The sequence below is a fragment of the Cyprinus carpio genome, chromosome A1 (assembly GCF_018340385.1).
Source record: "Cyprinus carpio isolate SPL01 chromosome A1, ASM1834038v1, whole genome shotgun sequence".
Taxonomy (NCBI): Eukaryota; Metazoa; Chordata; class Actinopteri; order Cypriniformes; family Cyprinidae; genus Cyprinus; species Cyprinus carpio.
In genome coordinates, this window is record NC_056572.1 from 11,512,501 (window position 1) to 11,522,681 (window position 10,181).

A 10,181-nucleotide genomic window follows, 5' to 3' on the forward strand; every position below is an offset into this window, starting at 1 on the left:
GTTTATTACAGTGACAAAGTAAAAGAAAATATTAACCTAGAATATTATTTACATTAATTTAAATTTTAAATTTATTTTGTAAACTTTGTAAAAAGGTTTAAAGGTTAACATGGAAAAGAGAAAAGAACCATGCCAAAACAAAGAAAGAAACAAAACATAACCAACCTTACTAAAATAATCTTAATAGGAACAAAATTTTAATTTATATTATAAATCTATATTATCAATATTCACAAACAAACCCCTAAATTAAATAAAAATGTTTCTAAGATGAAATAATTAAACTACTCTAGCTACCAGCCTAAGAAAACATACAATCAAGTATATGATATCAATTTTTTTGTTGATCAAGGCAGTGGTTTGAAAAATATGATTAGTGTAATTAGTCCCACCGGCGGGACACCTTTAAAGGGTTAACGAAGTCTCTTCTGCTCACCAGTGCTGCATTTATTTGATCAAAAAATACAGTACGAACAATAATATAGTGAAATAGTTTTAACATTTGAAAACCATTTTCTATTTGATTTAGGGCTGTCAAATGATTAATAACGATTAATCACATCCAAAATAAAAGTTTTGTTACATAATATATGTGGGTATACTGTGTATATTTATTATGTATATATAAATACACACACATGCATGTATATATTTAAGAAGAATATGTTATGTGTATATATTAAATTATTTATATATAATATAAAATATAAGAATATAAATATATAAATGTATATACATGTAAATATTTTCTAAATATATAATTTATGTGTGTGTATTTATATATACAGAATAAATATACCCTGTACACATACATATATTATGTAAACAAAACTTTTATTTTGGATGTGATTAATCATGATTAATCATTTGACAGCCCTAATTTGATTACATTTTAAAATGTAATTTATTCCTGTGTTTTCAGCATTATTACTCCAGTCTTCAGTGTCAAATAATCATACAGAAACCATTCTAATATGCTGATTTGCTGATAAAGAAATGTTTATTATTAATATCATGTATAGGACACATTTGATTAATTGATAAATAGAAAGTACAAAAAAACATTTAATGGAAATCAAAATTATTTATATTATACAAATGTCTTTACTGTCACTTTTGATCAATTTAAGGCATCCTTGCTGAATAAAAGTATTACTTAAAATAAAATAAAAACATTAATGCCAAAATCTGCATTACAGTATATCCTTTCAAAAGATTAGCAAAGAAATGGCGGCAGAAGCCTCCGTAAGAATGAAGATTATTTTCCTATATGAAGATTATGTTGAGATTTTATATAACCTCTATAGCCCTACTCCATACACTCTGACATTCACGATGCACAATAGCCTTCACAGTAACAGCACCTTGATTTAAAACACTTGATTTTTATTAGTTTAACTAAAATTAAAAACAGAAAACAAAGTGCAGTCAGATTAAATTGCATGCATTCTGTTGTTTTAAGCACAGTCATTTAAATAATGGTTGGTGATCGTAAATGTGGCAAGATTATTTCTGCTGCTACTGATATATTAACTGTTGTTAAGTTTAAGATTCATATAGTGTTTCTGATGTTTAACTCTTTCTCTGCCAAGCTTATAAAATAAAATGGTCTGAAATACGATAGGATCATCGCTCTCACCTCAGTGCCTGGGTAAAGTCCCAGCCGCCTATTTGAGGTGATGGCCAACACTCGTACATTACAAGTCCAACCTACTGAGCTTTGTGGTGTGGGCCCAAGGTGCTTTCTTCGGGTCATCAGGTGGGTACCCTCCTTCAAACAGTGTTTCAACAATTAACCCACAACACCTCCAGAGGGCTTGACAGCTAACCCCAGCGTCCTGGGGCAGCCCCCTCGGCCCCTTGGACTCCACAACCAGTGCTCTTTTATATTCCCTCCCTACCCGTTGGGCTGTTCCATCGTTCACAGCGCTTCAGCCACAGACATCTCGGTGCTGTCTCTGCATTTTTTGTGATATTCGCCACGAGCCGTCTCCTGCTGGGACCTTTTATTCCAAGTCTGGACAAGGCACTCCAAAGTGACTGCCCAGGAAATCCTCGGCAGCCTACTTCCACTGGCAAGTTCCATGCCCGCCATCCCACCTGCTGGCACTGTTGGGTGAGTGGTTGGTACTTCCCAAGCTTTTTGCCTCTTCTATCCTCTCCTCCTATGGCATAGTCAGTTCCAGCAACACCACCTGTTTTGTTGCTCTGGACCACAGAACTATGTCTGGTCTGAGAGTTGAGATAGTGATCTCCTCTGGGAACTTGAGCTGTCTCCGGAGGTCAACTCTCATGTCCCAGTCAGTAGCCGATGTCAGGATTCCTGAGCCACTCGACGTCGCTCTGGAGCTCTCCCCTGCTCTAACAAACCTGATCATATGGGGTGCTATCATCCTCGTGATGTTGTGGGTCTTCCTTCTCTCTTCCTCCAAGCCTGTAGCCAGGTCGGCAAGTATCTGATCGTGCCTCCATCTGAACTTGCCATCAGCCAGGCTAGCTTGACATGATGACAACACATGTTCAAGGCTTGCCGGTTTCCCACACAACGTGCAGTTTGGTCTCTCAACCAGCCCCTGACGATGGAGATTCACTGGTGTTGGTAGGACATTGTATGTGGAGCACAGGAGGAATTTTATCCTATTCTCTTCCATGCCCCATATATCCCTCCACCCCAATGATCTTCCTTGGACACTGCCCCAACATGTCCACCTCCCCTGATTTTTCATGGCTGCTGCCCTCGCTTGCCTACCCTACATCGGAGCTGTTCCTGGACTAAGCTGCAGCGACCCTTAGCATTAGCGTCCCTCCACCTAGCTCTAGTTATAATTCCTAGGCCCAACCTGCCTTGGTTCACCATCCCCACGATGTCTTTGTGGCATAGTCTTGCCTCTGCGTCTGCCACAGCCCTGCTTGCTGACCATTTCTTTCCTGTGTGGATGATGGTATCTGCCTGGCGGACCAATTGGTCTCTACTGTCGCAAAGAATTATCACCTGCCGGGCTTTGGCCACCTTAAACTCTTCAACCACAGATGTTAATGGCAGCTGTAACTTGCTTCTTGAGCTGTACAGGCCGATTGAAGAAAGGCTTTTGGGGACTGACAGCCATCTGCGAAGAAAGGTGTTGATCCTCCTTTCCAAGGCTTCCACTGTTGTTAACGGCACTTCATACATAAGCAGTGGCCAAAGAAGTCTTGGGAGCACACCATGCTGGTAGCCCCAGAGTTTAAATCTTCCAGGTAGCCCACTCCTATCCATGGCTCGCATCCAAGCTTCTGCCTGCCCAAGCATCTCCTTCACACTCTCTCGGTCATTCAATTCCACTCTAAACCATTTTCCCAAGTTCTTAATGGGTCTCTCACTGACAGTGGGGATGAGATCTTCTCCAATCCTGAAGTGAAACTGGTCATGCACGCGTCCTTTCCTCAGCACAATGATCCTCGACTTTGCTGGCTTAAACTCCATCCTGGCACCTGCAATGATCTTAAATAGGTCTTCCAGAATCCGCCGACCTTCTGGAAATGATCTTGCCATTATAGTCAGGTCATCCATGAATGCCTTAACTGGAGCCTGTTGAATCCCGCTTGCTAGAACTGCACCTCTTCTAGGCTTCTCCACTGTCTTAACCAAGAGGTTCATTGCAGCCGCAAACAAAATGACCGAGATGGTGCATCCAGTTACGATTCCTTTTTCCAACCGCTGCCAGCTGGTGGTGAAGTCCCCACAGGTGAATCGCATCCTGAAACGGTTGAAACACTCCTGCAGGAGGTGCTGGACTTTCCCTGGGATGTGGTACGCATGTAATGTTAGATCCACCAGCTTGTGAGGGACAGTTCCATATGCATTGGATATATCGAGCCACAGGACAGCAAGATCTCCATGGTTGCGCTTTGCATCCTCAATTATCGTTGAAATGACGCTTGTACGCTCGATACACCCTGGAACTCCTGGGACTCCCCCATTCTGTACTGAGGTGTCGATATACTTGTTGCTCAGCAGAAAGGTGGTGAGTCTGCTCACCAGTATTCCAAAAAATATCTTACCCTCCACATTCAGAAAAGAGATGGTACGAAACTGCTTTATGCTCAATGAATTTTCCTCTTTGGGGATAAAACACCCCTCTGCAATGAGCCAATCATCTGGAAGACGATTCCTCCTCCACACCGCCTTCAGCAGCTTCCAGAGTCTCCTTCTCAGCCGCTCACATTGTTTGTACACCTTGTAAGGAATCCCATTGGGTCCCGGTGCTGAGCCAGCCCTTGTCCTTTTGAGGAAGTCATTGACCTCCTTCCATGAGGATTCTTTATCAGCAAACTTGATAGTTGGTTCTCCAAGTTTCATCAAGGTCTCTCCGATCTCAAGTTCAGTGCCCCTTCCTGGATCGCTATGTGTACTTGAGAGGTACTCCCCTACCTCTTCCCTTGATGCCTAAAGTTGACCCGATCTTTTGTCCCCCAGGAGCTTAGTCAAGTAGGCGAATGGGTTCTTGGTGAACTGCTCCCTCTGCTTTGCCCTCCGTCTTCAATCTCTCCTGTAGTACTCTGCTCGGCGTAAGGTTTTTATACGCTTTCTCAGGTTGTCCCGGATTTCCTTCAAAGCTGGTTTTTCCTCCTCTTCAGCTTGCCTGAAAGCTTTCCTGAGCCTCCGGAGATCAGCACGAAGTTGTTTAATCTCCTTAATCCTGCGATTCTCCCTCGGCTCCACAGGTCTTGGTTGGTGAGATCTCATCTGTTTTACTCCAGCACCAATGTTCCAAATAATACTTGCCATTGCCTTCATTTTCCGGTTCAACTCCCCTGCAAGAATGTGCTCCAACACCTCGTCCTCTTCCCATTCAAATCTGTCCCAATCCTTCCTTGCATACGCTACCGGCCAATTGATTGCTTGCTTACCTACCTCCTGGCTGTGCTGCAAGTGCTGATGGGTACTCCCACTCTGCCGTGGTATTGCCCTCAGAAGTACATCTGAAGTGGTATTCCCTGCGCTCTCTCTGCTGTGTGCCTGGAGATTCTGGGTACTGTGGTTGGCCACCGATCCCGGCCTCTCCTCCATCTCACCAGGTTGTCCTGTGCGTTGCACACTTCTAGGGCGCAGGTAGCCCATCTTTGCCTGATGGATCTTAAGGCCTTTCGTGTTCTTACAAACTTTCCCACATGTGCAAACCACAGCTGTACCATGATGCTGTATCAAAGTCCTATTTATACTTTCCGAGGTTGTTGCCATGATTCGTCCTGTAGGTTGATCATCCTCCCCCGCTCTCCCCGACCTTGAGGGTATCTTATCACGTACTTGTTCATAAATAAATAAATAAAATTATATTACCAGTCGCTGCAAGCATTTTCACGGGCCCCAGAATATTTTGTTGGATGAATTCAAATCAATTCAAGTTTATTTGTATAGCGCTTTTTACGATACAGATCATTGCAAAGCAACTTTACAGAAAATTAAGTTTCTACAATATTTAGTAGTAGCTTATCAGTTGGTGACTGTCAGTTTATGTGTATACGGCAGAAATGTTCAGAAAAATCAATAAAAGACATAAACAAACAGACGATTAACACTATTAAAAGCAATTATGCAATCAACTTTGAGCAAATTGTGGTAGTTCTGTATGTTGTCTCTGGGTTAGCCTCATCTGAGGTCCTCTGAGGGGTTGGCATCATCTCTTCTCAGGTGTTCTGGATCCAGACTGGAGCTTGTGTAAATCCTAGTTACCACGGGATGTAAATCCCGTGGCAAAACAGAGAAACAAATAGAGACATAATTAGCGTAGCTGCTGTTCCAGCAGAGTAAAATTAATTAGTTTAACCCAAGTTAAAGAATAATAATGCACATTTGATCAGATATAACTGCAGAACAAAATTATGAGATGCATTATTTGAATGCTTGGCCAAAGAGGTGTGTTTTTAATCTTGATTTAAACAGAGGAAGTGTGTCTGAACCCCGAACATTATCAGGAAGGCTATTCCAGAGTTTGGGAGCCAAATGCGAAAAAGCTCTACCTCCTTTAGTGGACTTTGCTATCCTAGGTACTATCAAAAGTCCAGCGTTTTGTGACCTTAGGGAGCGTGATGGGTTGTAGCGTGGTAGAAGACTAGTTAGATACGCATGAGCTAAGCCATTAAGGGCCTTATAAGTAAGTAATAATATTTTGTAACTGATACGGAAATTAATAGGTAGCCAGTGCAGAGACTGTAAAATTGGGGTAATATGATCATATTTTCTTGACCTGGTAAGGACTCTAGCCGCTGCATTTTGGACTACCTGTAGCTTGTTTATTGAGGATGTAGGACAACCACCTAGAAGTGCATTACAATAGTCCAGTCTAGAGGTCATGAATGCATGAACTAGCTTTTCTGCATCAGGAACAGGTAACATGTTTCGTAGCTTGGCAATGTTTCTACGATGGAAGAATGCTGTTTTTGTAACATGGGAAATATGATTTTCAAAAGACAAGTTAGTGTCTAATATAACACCCTGATTTTTGACAGTAGAGGAAGTAACAGTACATCCGTCTAATTGCAAATTGTAGTCTACGAGATTCTGTGTAATGTTTAATGTGCTATATAGTTATATTTGTGTTTTATTTGATTTTAATAGGAGAAAATTATTGGTCATCCAATCTTTTACATTTTTAACACACTCTGTTAGATTACAGGTAGGATCTAAACCATCTTAAAGCCTGCCCTTGGATACCTGTATAGTTTTGTAACCTATCTATGAGTATGTCGTGATCTATGGTGTCGAACGCAGCACTAAGATCAAGTAAAACTAGCAATGAGATGCAGCCTTTTTGCAGGTAGGAGCACAATTGAGCAGACACAATTTTTTCTAAAATTTTAGACATAAAGGGAAGATTTGAAATGGGTCTGTAATTTGCCAGTTCCACTAGGATCTAGTTGTGGTTTTTTCTTAATAAGAGGCTTAATAACCGCCAGCTTGAATTGTTTTGGGACGTGACCTAAAGATAACGACGAGTTAATAATATTGAGAAGCTACAGTTTTTCTGCTACAGGTAACAACTCTTTCAGTAATTTAGTGGGTACAGGATCTAATAAACATGTTGTTGGTTTAGATGCAGTGATGAGTTTATTTAGCTCTTCCTGTCCTATAGTTGTAAAGCACTGCAGTTTATCTTTGGGTGCGATGGATAAAACTAAAGTATTAGACGCTGTAGAATCTACATTTGTTATTGTATTTCTGATGTTATCTATTTTATCAGTGAAGAATTTCATAAAGTCATTACTATTTAACTGTGAGGGAATATTTAGATCGGGTGACGTCTGGTTATTTGTTAATCTAGCCACTGTGCTAAATAAAAAACCTTGGATTGTTTTGGTTGTTTTCTATGAGTTTGTGGATATGCTCGGCCCTGGCAGTTTTTAGAGCCTGTCTATAGCTGGACATACTGTTGTTTTTTCCACGCAATTCTAAAAACTTCCAAGTTAGTTTTTCTACATTTGCGCTCAAGACTACGAGTTTCTTCCTGAGAGCGGGGTATTACTGTTGTACCATGGCACAGTACGTTTTTCTCTAACCTTTTTCAATTGATGGGGGCAACAGTTTCTAATGTATTAGAGAAGATACTACTGCCCATGTTGCCAGTCATTTTGTCTAGTTCATGCATATTTATGGGTACACAGAGCGGTTGAGATAAATCAGGCAGGTTATTTGCGAATCTGTCTTTGGTGGCTGGAACAATAGTTCTGCCCGGACGATAACGCGAAGCTATATAGTTATTATCATCAATACGCAAAATGCACGATACAAGGAAATGGTCAGTAACATCATCACTTTGAGGTACGATATCTATGTCAGTAAGATCGATTCCATGCGATATAATTAAATCTAAATCTAATTTAATCTAATGATTAAAACGATGAGTGGGCCCGGTGACATTTTGCTTTACTCCAAAACAGTTTAATAAGTTTGTAAACGCAAGTCCTAATGCATCATTTGTATTATCAATATGAATGTTAAAATCTCCGAAAATTAGCGCTTTATCAGCGGTAACCAACAGGTCTGAGAGGAAAATTGCTTCTTTTAGGAATTCTGTATATGGCCCTGGTGGTCTATACACAGTAGCCAGAGAAAGAGATACAATAGATTTCTTTTGCATATCTGACAGTGTAACATTAAGCATAAGTATTTCAATGATTTAAACCTGTATCCTGTTTTCTGGGTAATATCACTATATATTGTTGCAACACCTCCCCCACGACCAGTCTGACGGGGCTCATGTTTATAACAGTAGTTTGGTGGAGTAGACTACACCAAACTACTGTTGTATTGTATGGTTAGATGAATATCTAACCATACAATACATCAAAAGAAATAAGAAAGCCTCCTGCGATTAAACAAAACAACCCATTTTATTCTTCTGCAATATATATATATAAATTATTATTTTTTTTTAAATCAATACTTGCACGTGGGTACATTTCATTAGAATTTCATCATTTGCTTCTTTGCTTGTTTTTTGGATTCAGAGACTATGCACTATTACAGAAGATGTGTAATAGCGCCCCCTACATTTTACAGTAAAAACATGTATGGCCGGAAAATTCTGTCAACGGAGAGGAAAGAGTTATAAAATAAAAATAAATACATAATAATAATTATAAAAACATTTCTCTGATTCACTATATACCAAATATGTCATATGGGTTGTATCATATGATATACTAGCAGGAAAAAACAAACAAACAAACAAACACACAACCAAAGAAAAAAAAAAAAAAACTGCTTACAAGGTGGACATCCAACGTTAGAGGTTGCAAAGGGAACAAAGAGCTATGACTCTGTCCTACCTTTATCAGAGATCCAGCAGGTAATTCCTCCTCATTCCGATATTTCAGGCTTCGCTTTTGGATGGAATCCAACGCATCTGAACTCCCATGTCAAAAGACTCAGTGTTAAATGTGCTTAAATTTGTTTTTGCAAAATGAAAGGACTAGCACATTGGTGCTCACAGCCCGGGTGGGTTGGCAGAGCAAAAGCCTGGCGGACGTCTGCTACAACCGTGCCAGCTTTTAACAACCTCTGCTCAAACTCCTACCGCGGCCGCAGAAGAAAACTGTTGTCAAGCTCAGTGAGCTCACCTGTTTTCCGTTAATTAAAATTACATTGGTGCTTTGCAAATACAGTACAACCAGTGCTGGATCCTTAATGCACATATGGGGAACATCAATCAGGGAGAACTGCAAAAATCGACACACCTGCTACTGTTGACTTCAAAACAATGGCGTTGGATCACTGCGTTGGCTGCATCAGTTTGACAGACAGAGACCCAGGGGACGTACTTCCCGGCAGGATGATTAACCAGTTTATAATTGTTCAATATGCCACCTGTATGACAGATAATATGGCTAATTTATTGATGTAGTTAAATCAATTTCACATTTTGTCTGCAGAGTTCAATGTGTTAATTTACAGAATAACATGAAATAAAGGTGATTTAATGCAAGACAGAAGGTATCATGCGAGATATCCTACAGGGACTTTAATTAAATGTCTGCCATCTCATTTGAAAATGTGACAGCAGTGTCAACACAGGGATTTATGTCATCTGTAATGCAACTGGTAAGACTATCAAGATGGTCACTGTAAGGATCAAACATTGGCACTTTATTCATAGAGATCTCTATTGAACCAATAGGGATGCAACACTCTTTGCTTTATATCAAGGTTTCAGTCCCAGATTGTAATATTTGCACATTCATTTGATACAATTTAAAGTTGTTTTGAAATCTACCATGCATAAAGAGTGCTGTTGTTGGGAGTGGATTACCATTGACATCTATTAAAATTTTGTACATGCTGATACAGAGCCATAATACACTTCTGCTCATGTGATATTGTGCTTATTTTATTTTTATTTTTATTATTTTATCCTTTTTTAATTTATGTAAACATAATATATTTCTTACTTTTCTGCACCAGTTTTGTTATTGTAAAAACTATCAAAAAACAAACAAACAAACAAACAAACAAACAAAAAGCACTGGGTTAAAAACAACCAAACGTGGGTTATTTTGGATGTAAGGCCTGGGTAAATATAGAACAGAACACATTTTGGGTTTTATTTAACCCAGCATAATGGGTTGATTCATTTTTTTTTTTTTTTACTATAATACTAGGTGATTTTTTTAATGATTAATGTTTACAGTTTAACTAAACCTAT

The 10,181-nt window shown here is 39.6% G+C and overlaps 1 pseudogene; it reads right to left on the minus strand.

Moving 5' to 3' along the window:
• Positions 1-1,884: 1,884 nt before the first annotated feature.
• LOC109068129 lies at positions 1,885-5,101 on the minus strand (annotated as a pseudogene).
• Positions 5,102-10,181: the final 5,080 nt, after the last annotated feature.